The sequence below is a fragment of the Triturus cristatus genome, chromosome 8, assembly GCF_964204655.1.
Source record: "Triturus cristatus chromosome 8, aTriCri1.1, whole genome shotgun sequence".
In the NCBI taxonomy this organism is placed as follows: Eukaryota; Metazoa; Chordata; class Amphibia; order Caudata; family Salamandridae; genus Triturus; species Triturus cristatus.
In genome coordinates, this window is record NC_140591.1 from 1,492,786,982 (window position 1) to 1,492,804,164 (window position 17,183).

The 17,183-nt window shown below is 47.7% G+C and overlaps 1 long non-coding RNA gene across 1 annotated transcript in view; it reads left to right on the forward strand.

The window, feature by feature from the left end:
* Positions 1-10,928, forward strand: part of LOC146806004 (uncharacterized) — a 192,181-nt gene extending 181,253 nt beyond the window's left edge. Inside the window, exons 3-4 of the long non-coding RNA XR_014967952.1 lie at positions 10,638-10,703; positions 10,882-10,928. This is a non-coding gene — a long non-coding RNA (uncharacterized LOC146806004). The remainder of the gene's footprint in view (positions 1-10,637; positions 10,704-10,881) is intronic.
* Positions 10,929-17,183: the final 6,255 nt, after the last annotated feature.

Below are 17,183 nucleotides of genomic sequence, written 5' to 3' on the forward strand. Positions count from 1 at the left end.
GTCAGTATTCAACAGTAAAAGCACAAATACACGCTTGGGCCCTAGGGGCGTACCAAACCATATACCAATAAAGTGGTATAAGAACCACGACTGAGCTAGACACAAGGCCTAGAGCCTGTGGAAGTGCTTGGACCACAAGGACCCACCCAAGGTAGTAACACAGGGGACTCACGGAGGATGCGTGCAGTGTGAGAACACAGCCGCGAATCGCCGTTATCTTCTATGGGGAAAGAAGCGGTTGGAAATTAAGAAATTATCGACACTTAGAGGATGACTACGAGCGAACCCTTTTGGACTTAAAGGTGTCTAGAGCCAACACCCACGGGAGCACCAGAGTAATCGAGTTATCTCACCCAGGGAAGCCGGGTGCATAGGTGTCTTTTGGTGTCGGGTTGCGTCGCTGTTTTCAATGGAAGCTGCAAAGAAGTGCTGCTGCCGTGAAGAGAAGTGTCCGAAGAGATCCAAGCCTGGATCTAGGATGGAAGGAACCTGAATGCAGAGGGGACAGAGTCTGGGTCACTTACCAGTGACCAGGGACACGATATTCCAATGCCCACAGATGTCGAGTGCTTCAGGTGAGTTGACAGGTGTCTTGACTCTTCAACCACGAGGTTCAGGAGCTGTCCCATGAAGTCTGCCGAGTGCTGCGGTGTCAGCGACCAGGATGGACCCAACAAGCCTTGGCAATGGCAAGTCACATGGAAATAGAAGAAGGACGTTGGTGCAGACCAGCAAGGTCTGTGGGACTCACCAGGCGAGGGTAAGTCGGGGCATGTCTGGAGCAACCAGGAAAGCCCAATCAGAAGAGGAGTTGCCTTTGTGGGGATCCACTAGCCAACGGGCTAGTGATTGCAAAGGAGCCTTGAGCGGTCGCACTTAAAACTGGCCCACGGGTCACTCGTGGAGTGGAGGCCAGAGATCTTCTGTGCAGGAGGTGCTCAAGGCTGGGGCTACTCGGAGCCCAAAGCACAACTTCGAGGAAGACCAGGAAGATTATGGATCAGCAAAAGATCACGGTGTCCAGGGGTCACGGTTCCACGTCACCCACAATAGCCACGGGCCTCAGCTTTGCTGTGGACTCATGGTAGCCTCGGGGAAGTCTGGAAATCCACCTCTGGTGATGCAAAGTCTTCTAGTTGAAATAGAACATCGAAGGTCCATGATATATGTTGCAGAGTTTCGTCCAGGGTTATCTAAAGTCTCAAGGACTGAGTTCCCATACTTATACAAAGTTAGAGGGTTGGAGATACTCTGCGACCCACCTATAGGAGGGTTTGGAAAGAGGGGTGGTTACAGTCATTTCTTTTGTCCAGTTTCGCGCCAGAGCAGGAGCAGGTAGCCCCTGCAACCGGTTTGAACTGGACTATGCACAGGGACACCAAGTGTGCCCCCAGTGCAGGACTTCAAAGCACCAGAGAGTGCTCCCGCCCAGCACCAATACATATCTGCCTGTCTGGGGAGGTGGTTACACCTCCCTGGGACAGGAAACCTATTGTCCAGGCCTCCCCTGCCGGAGTTTCGGTCAGCAGCAGAAGGCCAGACCCGTGTCTGTGGCATCCATTTAGTGATGCCAGGGCTTTAGAAAGTCTTTACTGGGTAGACCAGTGTGAACATGTCTCTCCCTCTAGAAGGGTGGAATGCTACCCCTGTCGCCAGAACTGGCGGGGGGTAGTAATCCACAGCGTTTGACACCCAACACGACATGTTTCCGTGCAGCCAGTCCAAAGTTATCATTTACTACGAGGTTATAATGCACTTAAGAGTATATCGTTAGGCTGCACCACAAACAGCATCAGAGGAGGTCCTCCAAATGCTGCAGAAGGGCTCTGCTCATGCAGGGGCACCCTCTCACATAAAAACCAAGTACTCTGCCTTCTGGATTGTTAAGGCCTGCCAAAGGAGTGATTTATAGGTTTTATATGTGTGTGCAATGGTAGTGATATAGGTAGCCTATACCACAGTAAGGGGTGCAGGCACCACCTTAACCAGGCTGCAGTAGCAGACCTGTGGTGTCATTTTGGAGTGGTTTCCAGGGGTGGCGTAATACATGCTTCAGCCCCTGGTAGGCCTTTGAGGTACCTATGCCCTAGGTACATAGTATACCTTAGACTAGGGGCTTATAAGGCACTCCAGAATCCAATTAGAAATGTACCTAATGTACATGGAACCATTTTAGAGAGGAAGTAGGTAGGCTGGGGTCCTGATTAGCAGGGCCACAGCCAGACTAAGGTCGGAAAACAGTGAAATACCAGCAAAAAGTGGTGGTACCCATGTGAAGCAGTTCCTACTCTCCTACAATTATCCACATCATGTTTAATTCCTGATCAAGTTAGGCTTGGTAACTTTTCGAGGCTTGGATCAAGACATTCTAAGCAGCAGTCTATTGTTATTATCGGCCTCTGCAAAGGTTCAACAATAGCACGAATGTACTTAGACTGTATCAGAGAATGTGAGGTTAGAGATGCAAGACTTATGGATTGTACATTGTTTATTGTTTAGCCATTGTGCCAAGATGTGTAGCACTTCATCAGTGCCTTCCCAAATACTAGTATGTACCTTTGCTAGACTTTTATACTCGTAATGCAAGGTTTAGTGGTTTTACACAAGTTACTCAAAATGCTCCGTGTGCCTTGTATGTGAAAACCTGGTAGTGTCATTCAGTTCATGGCATCAGGTCATCATTATTTCATTACTGATTTGTCTGAAGCAACAGCCTTCTCAGGTGATCTTAACTGATGCCAAACTAGAGCGAGCATGGATTGTAATTTGGAATTTGAATAGGCTTACAGTGAATGAGAGCTTCTGCAGTGACCCTGTTTAAGGATACCTGATATATGCCTGAGGCGTAGGCTGCCTGAAGTAGTGCATTAGATATTTAGTTAGACTTTAGCCTTCGAGACATAAGTATTATTTCAGATGATCGGTTGCTGAATTTTTCAACAGTGAGTGCGGGATAAAGACCATTTCTCAATCTTGTACACCCAGAGACAGTGCTGTGTTTGCACAATTTTCTGTCTGTCGTTTGTTGTGACACTAGGTTCTGCTACAAGCATTTGCAATATTCTATTTAGCTAGACAATCACAAAACATATAGATATTTCAGCAGCACACCACTGACACTTAGGTCAAGATTTGTAAAGTCCACTGTTCCCCCACCTGGGCATAGTTTCTACCGACCACACATTCTACAGCAATGAATCCTGCTACTTCTTGTCAATCAATATTCTATCCATAGTTTCAAAGAACATATGGAAAGAAGGCAGCATAATAATTGTATTACGTATTTGTGGAAGTCAATCTATTTTTTAAAAAATTCTATGTACTTCCATATTTTAGTTCTGTGTAGTAAAAGAGTTCCAGAACAAAAGAACTAAAAGGTATGGTGTACTTCAGGGAAAATACGTGCTTTCCGTTAGACCTGTCAGCCTTAGTGTGGTCTTCCCCAACATTTTTGCCCACCTTCACCCTTTTTGCTGTTCCTATTTTTGTTGGCCTTAGGAGTATGTGCACTGTACCACTGCTCCCCAGTGGTAAAGAGCTTGTGCTCACTCTCCTGAACCATACTTACATTGGCTCATACCCAATTGCATATTCAATTTACTAAGACGTTCCTTGTAAAGTGGTATACCATATACCCAGGGCCTGTAAATTAAATTCTACCAGTGGGTTTGCAGAACTTAATGTGTCACCCAATTAAGTAGCACCTGACAACATATGCCAGGTCTGCTGTTGCAGCCAGAATGCAGTTTCAACCTGCAAAGTCAACTTGGCATTAAGCCCCCTTGCAAAGCCTTAAACTCCCCTTTATTTACATATATATCACCCCTAATGTAGGCCGTAAGTAGCCCACAGGGCATTGTGCTGTGTAATTGAAAGCTTTGACATGTACTTTTAAGTTTTACATGTCCTGGTAGTGAAAAACTCCCAAATTTGTTTTTCACTACTGTGAGGCCCACCCTCCCATAGTACATTTTTGGAGAGTTATGATTCCATTTCATAAGCAGTAATTTCCAAGTGCTGATTCTCTATGTTTCGCAGATGAGGAGCAACAACCTTGCCCCTCAGGACTGCCAGAGCGCACTCAAACTCAGGGCCTCATTGTCACCACCACAATCAACACACCAGCGACAACTATAGCGCTGACCCCTGCTATAAGCACCTGTGCTGCAACAACCTCCACCATCACCACTGCTGTCTGCAACACTGTCCCTGCCTCAGTGGTTAGCAACACCATCACACAAGCCGAGGATGCCACAGAGAGTGTGCAGTGTGTCGACTTCCAACGTCACAGGTCCGTGTCAGCAGGGCAGGTGGGGGGCCGGTGGGGGGCAACTGGGGGACAGTCAAATGAGGACACTGAGACAGAAGCCCTGGCCACCATTGCAAGTCCTTGGTGCTTACCAACAGAACCAGGGACAGTTGGGCCAGGTTATTGAAGAACTGTGTGAGCTCCGCCTGCTGCAGAGGTCCATAGACACACAAATAGGCCAACTTGTAGATCTCATGGGCCAGCTTGTGGGTGTTCAGAGGGACATACATGCTGCTCAAATGACGGCTCATCCCCCTCCAGTGGCCAGCCTGCTGAAACACACACCACCTCAGCTGCAGCAACAGAGATGGGTGAGTTGCAAGACAATGACTCCTCAGACACCTCTGAGCCTGCAGCAGAGGCCCCCCTGCCAAACACAAAAGGGGACGTCCGAGAAACACAACATGAGGATCACATGGCAAAGTACCAACCAAAGCCAAATCGCTGAGCCAGCCATGATGCCACTTGTGTTGCCCTGGACATTGACTTTGTAGATTATCCAATCCCGCTTGCTATGTTGATGACAGGGGTTTGTTGGACTGTGTGAATTCATTAATGTGAGGACTACTCTATTGGTCTCCTTTACCATCACTGACAACTCAGACACTCACTATGCATACTTTTCCTTACATCCACTCTAATTTTAACCCAATTGAAAATAAACACTATATACACACCTATGCCTTTGTGCCAGTTCCATGTTTATCCCAGTATGTACAATGTCAACTCTGATTCCAATGTACCACAATCTCTGATTGTGACAAGGCATTGATGGGTGAAGAAACCTAGAAAGACACAAGAGGAAGACATTTAGTTGTCAGGTGATGTTGTTACTGCAAAAACACACCACTAGTCAACACCATACAAGACCCATCACACATAACAATGACCAACACCATCAATGATGACATGAGGTAGGTGGAAAACAATATACTGTGACACACATATCAGCCATTAGCTGTGAGCTAACAACAGCCAGCAGCCATACACCTCATCTATGCTTTGCCACCAACAGCAAAGCCAAAAGACAATGTCACTGTTGTACAATGTTACTTATCCTTAAGTGAAGTAGTTGTTGATGAGCTGTTGATGCAGGTCAACACCTTCCTCTTCTCCACTATCATCGTCACTGGGCATGTGTGGAATTACAGTGGGGGGCATCTGCTTCTCATCATTGTCCAGGATCAGGGGGATCTCTTTACAAAAGGCCAGGTTGTGGAGCATGCAGCATGCAACAAGGTCGGACACACCTTTTGGGGAGAGTAGAGTAGTGCACCACCCCTCTTGTCCAGACACCGAAATCTAGCCTTCAGAAGCCCAAAAGAACACTCCCCTACACGACGTGTCCTCCAATGTGCATCATTATAGCGGACTTCCCTCGGGGTCCTTGGATTTCTCAGTGGGCTCAGCAACCAAGGCCGGTTGGGATATGCAAAGTCACCTAGGTGTGAGATACACAGACCAATTTTGCAATACAAACAGTTGACAAGAACAGCATGCGACACATACAGCATACTACTTGACTCAGCATACTCACCTACAAGCCACGCACGCTCCGGACGCAGAATTTGCATCAATTGCAGGATGAGGCTGTTGCCCAGTATGCAGAAGTCATGTGCAGAACCCGGAAAATTTGGCACATACATGGGAGATACTCATATCTGCTTGCTATACCACTTGCACATTAATGGAATGCTAATGATTCCTGTTACGATAGATGTGCTCACATGCCTGTGGTGGAACTAGGCCAACGTGTGAGCAGTCAATGGCTTAAACAACATTAGGTATGTGTCCAAGGTCATAAAATTCACCATTTACATCTGCCAATTCATGTCTCCTTGGAAGGTAGATGTAGCGGTCCTTATAGGTCAACAATGAGGACAGGACATCATGCAGCACCATGCTAAACACAGCATGAGATATCCCACTGGCGATGGCCACCCTGTACTGAAACGAACTAGTGGCAAAGAAATGCAGTGCAACCATCACCTTAACTGTTGGCGTCAAAGCTGTTGGATAGGTTCTGTGAGGCCTCAAATGGGGCTCCAACTGAGCACATAGCTCTTGAAGGGTAAGGCAATTCAGACGGAATTTCCTTACGATGCCCTCATCCTCCATGTTTCCCAGCACTGGGAAAGTCCGATGCACATTTGGTCATCTCCTCTGTATTCAGAAATAGGACACATGTAAATTCAATTCACAGTGAGATGTGGCAAACATCTTACATAATGACTAACACAACACCAACATTGACAGGACTGTCACAACAGCTTAATGCACATGTCACATGCATAGACAGCTTGATCTCATGTAGTCATTCATCTGATCAGTATGTACATACTAACTACTTCCAAATCAGAATCAGACTATGTGAATGGTAAATGGTACACAACTACATCTTGTGTCACCAGCCCTGGCTGTAGCTGACACAGCATATGTGGCAAACAGCAACACTGCTGAGTTGTACGTAGCCGCTGTCCTTGCACAACCTTCTTGCTTTAGTCTCACTAAGCACAACATTATTACCCAATGAACACAGTGTGTGTAAGCTGGACAACTATCAAGATAAATACAGCACTTTCCACAGTGATATAGGCACATTATGTGGTCAGTCCATCATGACTGTGGGATGTGTTGCCATTTCACTCATTAGCATGTTCACAAATATGAAACTCCATTTCTCCTCAAATCTGTGTACATGCACACAAATATCCAACATGACATGTGAGTAAGTACATACCAATACGTGTACTCATGTCTACTGACATGAAATGTGTGGCTATCATTGAGTTAAATGGCACAACCTCATTTCACTTTACAACCAGGTGCAACAATATAGTGTAAATATATAGTGATCAGTGATGAAAATTGTCAAGTGGCAATACAATAGCACAATGTTTCCATATGTGCGGTAGGCGTGCTCGGCCACTGTGGTCACGGTCATTGGCCACAATTGAAAGATGCCAGATTGCGGTAGAGACCACCTGGCCCCCGAGGTGTGACACTGCCTATGCCAATGCCATTGTAGTCAATGAAACCACCATCGCCGTAGTGCAATACAGTTTTGAAACTCACGGTAGGTGTGCTCCGCCACTGCGGTCACAGTCATTGGATACAATTGAAAGATGCCGGATTCCGGTAGAGACCACCTGGCCCCCGCAGTGTGACACCGCCTATGCCAATGCCATTGCAGCCAATGGGAACCGCCATCGCGGTGTGAAGTACAGGTTTTAAACTCGCGGTAGGCATACCACGCCACTCATGGTCATTGGATACAATTGAAAGATGCCGGATAGCGTTAGAGACCACCTGGCCCCCACAGTGTGACACCGCCTATGACAATGCCATTGCAGCCAATGGGAACCACCTTCGCGTTAGTTCAATACAGTTTTAAAACTTGCGGTAGGTGTGCTCCGGCACTGCGGTCGCAGCCATTGGATACAATTGAAAGATGCCAGATTGCGTTAACCCTATTACTGCCCATTGAAAATCCTTCAGTGCCAAGCCATTGAATGACTTTTTGGAGTGCTTTGCTTCAACATGCTGTAGTTTGTGTAATTCTGATCATAATGTTGGGAAACTATATATTTTTGGTTTCAGTACTTCTTGTACTATTTATTTATATATAAAACTTACATTTATAAAACACCCTGCAGTCACATGACACAATTCAAGATGGCCGCCAGGTGACTGTGAAAATGATAAGAGTAAATGACCGCGTTGGTAGGGTAATAAAAAAAATAGTGTTTTCCAAAAGCAGATACGCAGAAATATTTATTAGTCTGTTTGCTCACCTGGTAATAGGACAGATTTTGATTTTAATTTTGTTTTTATGTTTTTTACGGCTCTTTGTCCTACAATGACATAGATATATGGCACATACATTTTTCATGTTTTTCTATTGTTGTGCAGAATCTAAACTTATATAAGCCTAGCAGAATTGGTTCATAGAAGTAAAATGGATGTTTGAGAGACTACTGTTAGTAAATATATGAAAATACATATTTTTGCTGCCTTTCACAGCACTTTACATGCTACAAAATGGCCGACATGTTGTTTCGTCTATTGATGTTTTTCATATAATGATCTTAGTCTTGTTATTGGACATATGTTCAACACCTCAAAATGTATTTTCTGACTTTTATGCACAGTAGTGATGCATATTTTGTGAATAGTTGGCATATGATTTTATGCATATAACTCCTGAAGGTCACAGTCCTTGACCTTAGACCCTAAATGGTAGCTCCTGGAAGTGTACAAAGGATATATCTTTGTAACAGTGAAATTGTTTTTGCAAAGTGAGGTATCTTCGGAAAGGTCATTGTCTGGTCTCACAGGTCAACTAGTCAAGTTTTATGAGAGGTGAACAAACGTGACCTTTGACCCCTAAATACACATTTTGTTATAACCTTTTTTCTCTTTATTCTGTTACCCTTGGATCAATTTTAAGAAGTGTGGCATTATTGGACTCAACATGCAAAGAACTATTTTTTTCCTTGTTCAAATTATTGTAGAGGTCGTAATATTTGACCTTTGACCTCTATTTGCCGTCATTGTAGGTGTTTTAAGGTGTTTATTCCATTATGGTGAGACCATTGTTTACAAGTGTTGCAGTGGTTGAATTGTAATGATAAGTACTTACATTTTTGTTCATTAACCCCTTCGATGCTCATGACGGAACGGTTCCGTCATGAGCATCGGTTGGGCTGTGCTCATGACGGAACCGTTCCGTCATGAGGACAGCCCCCGGGGGAAGCGCTGGCGCTCCCCCCCTTGTGCCTCGATCTTGCCCCCCTTTACGGGGGTGGCAGCGGAAGAGCTTCCGCTGCCACCCCCGACCCCCCCCGAGCCCCCCCACGCTTTCTGATGACGTCAGCACGCACAGCGCGCGCCGGCGTCATCAGGAAGCGTTGGACGCGCTGGAATCCATTTCTTCCAGCGCGTCCAAGGGGAGCAGAGGTAGGTGTTTGTCGTCCGGTGGGGGCCGCGGCGGTGAAATCTGTAGTATTGAGGCATCGGGGGAGAGGAAAGAGTATTTCCTCTCCCCGATGTCTCAATACAGGGCATTCCTGCTCCACGATCGCGCACAGCGTCGCGATCGTGGAGTAGGGATGCCCCACTAGACACCAGGGATTTAGTATTTCGAATTTGGGAAGCGACCCCTTAGGCAAGGGTCGCTTCCTTGGGGATGAAAATTTGGCGAAGTCTTTTCTGCCCCCCCTGGGGGCAGATCGGCCCGCTTTCTGCGCGTTTCTGCCCCCAGGGGGGGCAGAAAAGCCCACTAGACACCAGGGATGTCGTTTTTACTATGTAGGAAGCGACCCCTTAGGCAAGGGTCGCTTCCTTGGGGGCAAAATTTTTGGAAGTCTTTTCTGCCCCCCCTGGGGGCAGATCGGTCCGCTTTCTGCGCGTTGGGGGCAGAAAAGCCCACTAGACACCAGGGATGTCGTTTATGCTATGTAGGAAGCGACCCCTTAGGCAAGGGTCGCTTCCTTGGGGGGCCCAATAATTTGAAGACTTTTCTGCCCCCCCTGGGGGCAGATCGGTCTTCTTTCTGCCCGTTTCTGCCCCTAGGGGGGGCAGAAAAGCCCACTAGACACCAGGGATGTCTATTTCGTTATGTAGGAAGCGACCCCTTGGGCAAGGGTCGCTTCCTAGGGTGGTAAAGTGAATAGAAGACTTTTCTGCCCCCCCTGGGGGCAGATCGGTCGTCTTTCTGCCCGTTTCTGCCCCCAGGGGGGGCAGAAAAGCCCACTAGACACCAGGGATGTCTTTTTCTTTATGTAGGAAGCGACCCCTTGGGCAAGGGTCGCTTCCTTTGCGGCCTAATTATTTAGAATACTTTTCTGCCCCCCCTGGGGGCAGATTGGTCGTCTTTCTGTCCGTTTCTGCTCCTTGGGGGGGTGCAGAAAAGCCCACTAGACACCAGGGATATAAATATTATTGTAGGAAGCGACCCCTTGGGCAAGGGTCGCTTCCTTGGGCCCCTAAATGTTTTGAAGACTTTTCTGCCCCCTCTGTGGGCAGATCGGTTTTATTTTTTTGCCGTTTCTGCTCCCATTGGGGGCAGAAAAGCCCACTAGACACCAGGGAATTAGTTCAATTAGAAATAGAAGTGACCCCTCGCTTCCAGGGTGCAATTTGTTATATGTATTTGGCTCACCTGCCCCGGGACTGAATAGCCTTTTTTTTCCTGCTGTTTTCTGCCTGACCTGGCACACAAACCGATTGACCATTTGGGTAGTGACATGGCATGTTATAATGTTTATTGTTATATTTTTTGTGATTTCCAATTGTAATGTTTTTTTTGTTTACTTTTTTGTTCTAGGTGAAGGCTTTTCTTCTGTTCACGGTGACGTTTTGGTTCTGGTGGTTTTGCTGTTTGTGTAGTTTGGTAAGAGACTGTTTTTTTGTACAATGCAAATGTGTTTGATTTCTCTGCCTGTTTTTTTTTGCAAATGGTGTAATAATAGCAGTATGTTTGGTTTTTGAGTTTCAAAAACTTTTTGCATTGGTGCACGATGTGTATTTTGTTGTCTTGTGAGTAATTTGTTTTTTTTTCTTCTTTCCAGTTTGATATCGTTGGTCTTTGCTGTGTCACTGCAGAGTTTGTTTCTGGTGAGTGCAGCTGTCTCTTTTGATTTTGGATTGTATAGTTTTTGAGTACATTGATCTTATTGATATAAGGTACACATTTCTTTACTTACTTGATTTGCACATTGTTGGTTGTTGTTGACTTGTTTGTGCAGTCTTCCATCTTAGTAGGTATAATGGCTAGCCGCAGGATGACTGCTCAGCAGGTTGTTGGTTTGCTGTTTGAGTCTTCCTCTGATATTGGGTCAGAGACTGACTCTGCTTCTGAGGGAGAGGGGGCAGGGGACGATTCTGGCAGTGAGTTTTCTCTCCGTATGGGGTCATCGGATGATGAAGATACTCTTAGTGCGGATGAAGTGCCTGTGTTAGAGGAGGAGACTGATGTGCCGATAGTGCGGCAAGAGGCATCTGGGCTGCAGCCTGCGGCTGCAAGGCTTCCCGTTGGTGTAGTGCGGCAAGAGACATCTGGGCTGCAGGCTGGGACTGCAAGGCTTCCCGTTGGTGTAGTGCGGCAAGAGGCATCTGGGCTGCAGGCTGGGGCTGCAAGCCTTTCCGTTGGTGTAGTGCGGCAAGAGACATCTGGGCTGCAGGCTGGGGCTGCAAGTCTTCCCGTTGAAAGTGATGACCTCTGGGTTGCCCCTGGCATGGTGCAGCCGGAATTTCCTGAGTTTACTGGTGTTCCAGGGTCTAGAGTGAATACCGAGAACTTTTTGCCTGTAAATTTTTTTCAGTTGTTTATGGACGATGTGTTTTTGGCAGAGATTGTTGAGCAGACTAATTTGTATGCCGAACAGTTTTTGAGGGACAACAGTGCCAGTCTTAAGCCACACTCTAGAGCTACCCGGTGGACTCCCACAAATGTTGAAGAGATGAAGAAGTTCTTGGGTTTAACTTTTTTGATGGGCTTGCTAAGGAAGCCATCATTGGCTTCATATTGGTCTAGCAGTCCCTTGATGGCAACGTCTATTTTTCCGGCAGTCATGAGTCGTGACAGGTATTTGCTTCTGCTTCGGATGATGCACTTTGTAGATAATGGTTTAGCGTTGCCACGAGATCACCCTGATTGTGACCGTCTTTTTAAGATTAGGCCTGTCCTTGATCACTTTGTTGATCGATTTTCTGAGATTTATGCCCCTGGTAGAGAAATTGCAGTGGATGAGTCTTTGGTGTTGTTCAAGGGCCGCTTGGTTTTTAGGCAATACATTCCTAGTAAGAGGGCACGCTATGGAATAAAGCTGTATATGCTGTGTGACAGTAGGACTGGATATGTCTCTAATTTCAGGGTGTACACCGGTAAGGAATCTAGGTTTAACCTCCCTGGTTGTCCGTCCACTTTTGGAGTGACTGAGAAAATTGTTTGGGAACTTGGAAGAGGATTTTTTAACAAAGGCCACCATTTATATGTAGATAACTTCTACACTGGTGTACGGTTGTTCAGGGAATTGGCCAAAGTGGACACTTTTGCTTGTGGCACAGTCCGCTGTAACCGTAAAGGTTTTCCGAAAGAACTTGTTTGTCAAAAGCTTGTGCGGGGACAGTGCAGTGCGTTGCGTTGCCAGGAGCTTCTTGCTGTGAAGTTTACAGACAGGAGAGATGTCTACATGCTGACTTCCATCCATGATGAAAGCACTGCACCTGTGACTGTTTGGGGTCAGGTCGCTGAAGCGCGCAAACCTGTATGTGTTTTAGACTATAATAGGTACATGGGTGGTGTTGACAGAGTAGATCAGAGGTTGGAACCTTACACTACTCTTCGTAAGGCTTACATTTGGTACAAGAAGTTGGCTATCCATCTTTTCCACTTGGCAATGTTTAATGCTTTTGTTGTGTTCCAGGATTCTTGCCCTGAGTCAAAGATGACTTTTGCTAAGTTTCAGGAGTCTGTAATAGGCAGCCTTGTTGTAGTGGAACAGGCAAGTGTTCCTAGAGTTGGACTGGTGGAGGATGTTGCTAGATTGAAAGAACGCCACTTTCCAGATCACATTCCTCCCACACCCGCAAAAGATTTTCCCAGTAGGAGATGTAGAGTCTGTTGGCGAAGAGGTTTGCGGAAGGAGAGTCGTATGTACTGCCCCGATTGTCCCTCTCATCCTGCACTGTGTCTCTCTGCTTGTTTCCGAGCGTACCACACGCGTAAAAACTTCTGGGAAGATTCATGAGTGGTAAAGTGAACTGCCTGGTCTGTATTCTTTGGAAAATATGATTCTGTTTCAAGGTTGGTGTTAGTGCAATGTATTTAGTTGCTGATTTTCTGTTAGAAGATTTGTATCTATTTGCAATTTGTTTGTGTTTTTATTTTTTTCTAAAAAAATCCAAAATGTGATGGCGGTGTGTGTAGGCTTGCGCTTGGCTGTTGGTGTGTGTGGACTGGCACTTGGTTGGTGGTGTGCGTGGAATGGTGCTTGGCTGACGGTGTGCGTGGACTGGCGGTGTGCATGGACTGGCGGTGTGCGTGGACTGGTGCGTGGCTGGTGGTGTGCGTGGAATGGTGCTTGGCTGGCGGTGTGCGTGGACTGGTGCGTGGCTGGTGGTGTGCGTGGAATGGTGCTTGGCTGGCGGTGTGCGTGGAATGGTGCTTGGCTGGTGGTGTGCGTGGAATGGTGCTTGGCTGGCGGTGTGCGTGGACTGGTACTTGGCTGGCAGTGTGTGTGGACTGGTGGTGTGTGCGGACTGGTGTTTGGCTGGTGGTGTCCGTGGACTGGAGCTTGGCTGGTGGTGTCCGTGGACTGGAGCTTGTCTGGTGGTGTGTGTGGACTGGAGCTTGGCTGGCGGTGTGCGTGGAATGGTGCTTGTCTGGTGGTGTCCGTGGACTGGAGCTTGGCTGGCGGTGTAGGTGGATTGGCGATTGGCTGCCGGTGTGCCTGGACTGGCGATTGGATGGCGGTGTGCCTGGACTGGCGCTTGGCTAGCGGTGTGCGTGGACTGGCGTTTGGCTAGCGGTGTGTGTCGACTGGTGCTTGGCTGGCTGTGTGTGAGTAGTGACTTTCTGCTGGTCACTACACACACTGCTAGCTGAGTGCCACTCCACGCAATCCTTCAGCCTGTGTAGTTGCTGTGTCTGGATTGTGGGCGTGTGAAAGTGATGGGCCCTTGAATGGCGCTGTGTGCTGGTGTGAGTTTTGTTATGTGATGGGCCCGCGGCTGGCGGTGTGAATGGTTTTGTATGTCTCACACGTATGAAAGGTGTATGAATGGCCTGTAAAGAGGTTGGTGCCTTGTCGTGGCTTTACAGCTCACGAGCTGTGAGTCAATGGTTCAGTTTCTTGCCCTTTCAATTATTACCAGTGCATTTCATGTTTTGTGAAATCACTTGGTAATACAATTTTATCTACTGAACCATCACTCACCCTCGTGCCAAATCCAACCAGTATGTGTGTGTGCTTGCGGGTTAGATGACTGTGCAGTAATATTTGTCTTTCTGAAGCAGGGTGTACCTTGTCCCTTTTTGGTGATTTTTGTACTGTGTTGCTTTTGTACCTGGTGGTGCGAATGGTCTTGTTTGTATCACGTATGAAAGGTGTGTGAATGGCCTGTAAAGCGGTTGGTGCCTTGACGTGGCTTTACAGCTCACGAGCTGCAAGTCATTGGTTTGGTTTTTTGTGAATTTAATTATTGACAGTGCATTTCATTTTTGTGAAATCTCTTGTTAATAAAATTTAATACACTGAACCATGACTTGCCCTCGTGCCAAATCCAACCAGTATGTGTGTGTGTTTGAGGAATAGATGGTTGTGCAGGAATCTTTGTTTTTTGTTTCTCTGCCAAGGTACACTTTCCATGTAAGATTAACCCACCAACTGTAGATATTGTCGAAAACCCTTGGGAGTTCATGGTGATGTCTCTCTAGTGATTTGAAAAATATTTTTTATCCCCATTGTCCTGTAAACCTCAAATTGTCTGCCACATTTTCTTTGCAGTATTATTCCTAAATTCTCACGCTGTAGTAACAATAGGTAATCTGGTTTTGCAAGGGGGGTTACTTTGGTTTTTTGCCCAGGGCTCGGCGGCCATCTAGGGAAACCTTTCCAACCCACGCATTTCTGAAAACTAGACACCCGGCGGCTTCCAGGGAGGTATGGCTTGTGTGGATCCCCCAACGTTTCCTTACCCAGAATCCCCTGCAAACCTCAATTTTTGCTCAAAAAATCACTTTTTTCACACATTTTGGGGTGGGAAAGTAGTGGCATCACCGGGCTCACACAAATTTACCACCACCCAGCGTTCCCCCAGGTCTCCCGGTAAAAATGGTGCCTCACTTGTGTGGGAGGCCCAAGTACCCGCGGCAGGCAAGGGCCCCAAACGTAGTGAGGCGACATCAAGATGGCCTATCGCCAAACCACCTGGTTTTGCAAGGGGGGTCACTTTGGTTTTTGGCCCGGTGCGCGGCGGCCATCTAGGGAAACCTACCAAACCCAGGCATTTTTGAAAACTAGACACCCGGCGGCTTCCAGGGAGGTATGGCTTGCGTGGATCCCCCAACGTTTCCTTACCCAGAATCCCCTGCAAACCTCAAATTTTGCTCAAAAAATCACTTTTTTCACACATTTTGGGGTGGGAAAGTAGTGGCATCACCGGGCTCACACAAATTTACCACCACCCAGCGTTCCCCCAGGTCTCCCGGTAAAAATGGTGCCTCACTTGTGTGGGAGGCCCAAGTACCCGCGGCAGGCAAGGGCCCCAAACGTAGTGAGGCGACATCAAGATGGCCTATCGCCAAACCACCTGGTTTTGCAAGGGGGGTCACTTTGGTTTTTGGCCCGGTGCGCGGCGGCCATCTAGGGAAACCTACCAAACCCAGGCATTTTTGAAAACTAGACACCCGGCGGCTTCCAGGGAGGTATGGCTTGCGTGGATCCCCCAACGTTTCCTTACCCAGAATCCCCTGCAAACCTCAAATTTTGCTCAAAAAATCACTTTTTTCACACATTTTGGGGTGGGAAAGTAGTGGCATCACCGGGCTCACACAAATTTACCACCACCCAGCGTTCCCCCAGGTCTCCCGGTAAAAATGGTGCCTCACTTGTGTGGGAGGCCCAAGTACCCGCGGCAGGCAAGGGCCCCAAACGTAGTGAGGCGACATCAAGATGGCCTATCGCCAAACCACCTGGTTTTGCAAGGGGGGTCACTTTGGTTTTTGGCCCGGTGCGCGGCGGCCATCTAGGGAAACCTACCAAACCCAGGCATTTTTGAAAACTAGACACCCGGCGGCTTCCAGGGAGGTATGGCTTGCGTGGATCCCCCAACGTTTCCTTACCCAGAATCCCCTGCAAACCTCAAATTTTGCTCAAAAAATCACTTTTTTCACACATTTTGGGGTGGGAAAGTAGTGGCATCACCGGGCTCACACAAATTTACCACCACCCAGCGTTCCCCCAGGTCTCCCGGTAAAAATGGTGCCTCACTTGTGTGGGAGGCCCAAGTACCCGCGGCAGGCAAGGGCCCCAAACGTAGTGAGGCGACATCAAGATGGCCTTTCGCCAAACCACCTGGTTTTGCAAGGGGGGTCACTTTGGTTTTTGGCCCGGTGCGCGGCGGCCATCTAGGGAAACCTACCAAACCCAGGCATTTTTGAAAACTAGACACCCGGCGGCTTCCAGGGAGGTATGGCTTGCGTGGATCCCCCAACGTTTCCTTACCCAGAATCCCCTGCAAACCTCAATTTTTGCTCAAAAAATCACTTTTTTCACACATTTTGGGGTGGGAAAGTAGTGGCATCACCGGGCTCACACAAATTTACCACCACCCAGCGTTCCCCCAGGTCTCCCGGTAAAAATGGTGCCTCACTTGTGTGGGAGGCCCAAGTACCCGCGGCAGGCAAGGGCCCCAAACGTAGTGAGGCGACATCAAGATGGCCTATCGCCAAACCACCTGGTTTTGCAAGGGGGGTCACTTTGGTTTTTGGCCCGGTGCGCGGCGGCCATCTAGGGAAACCTACCAAACCCAGGCATTTTTGAAAACTAGACACCCGGCGGCTTCCAGGGAGGTATGGCTTGCGTGGATCCCCCAACGTTTCCTTACCCAGAATCCCCTGCAAACCTCAAATTTTGCTCAAAAAATCACTTTTTTCACACATTTTGGGGTGGGAAAGTAGTGGCATCACCGGGCTCACACAAATTTACCACCACCCAGCGTTCCCCCAGGTCTCCCGGTAAAAATGGTGCCTCACTTGTGTGGGAGGCCCAAGTACCCGCGGCAGGCAAGGGCCCCAAACGTAGTGAGGCGACATCAAGATGGCCTATCGCCAAACCACCTGGTTTTGCAAGGGGGGTCACTTTGGTTT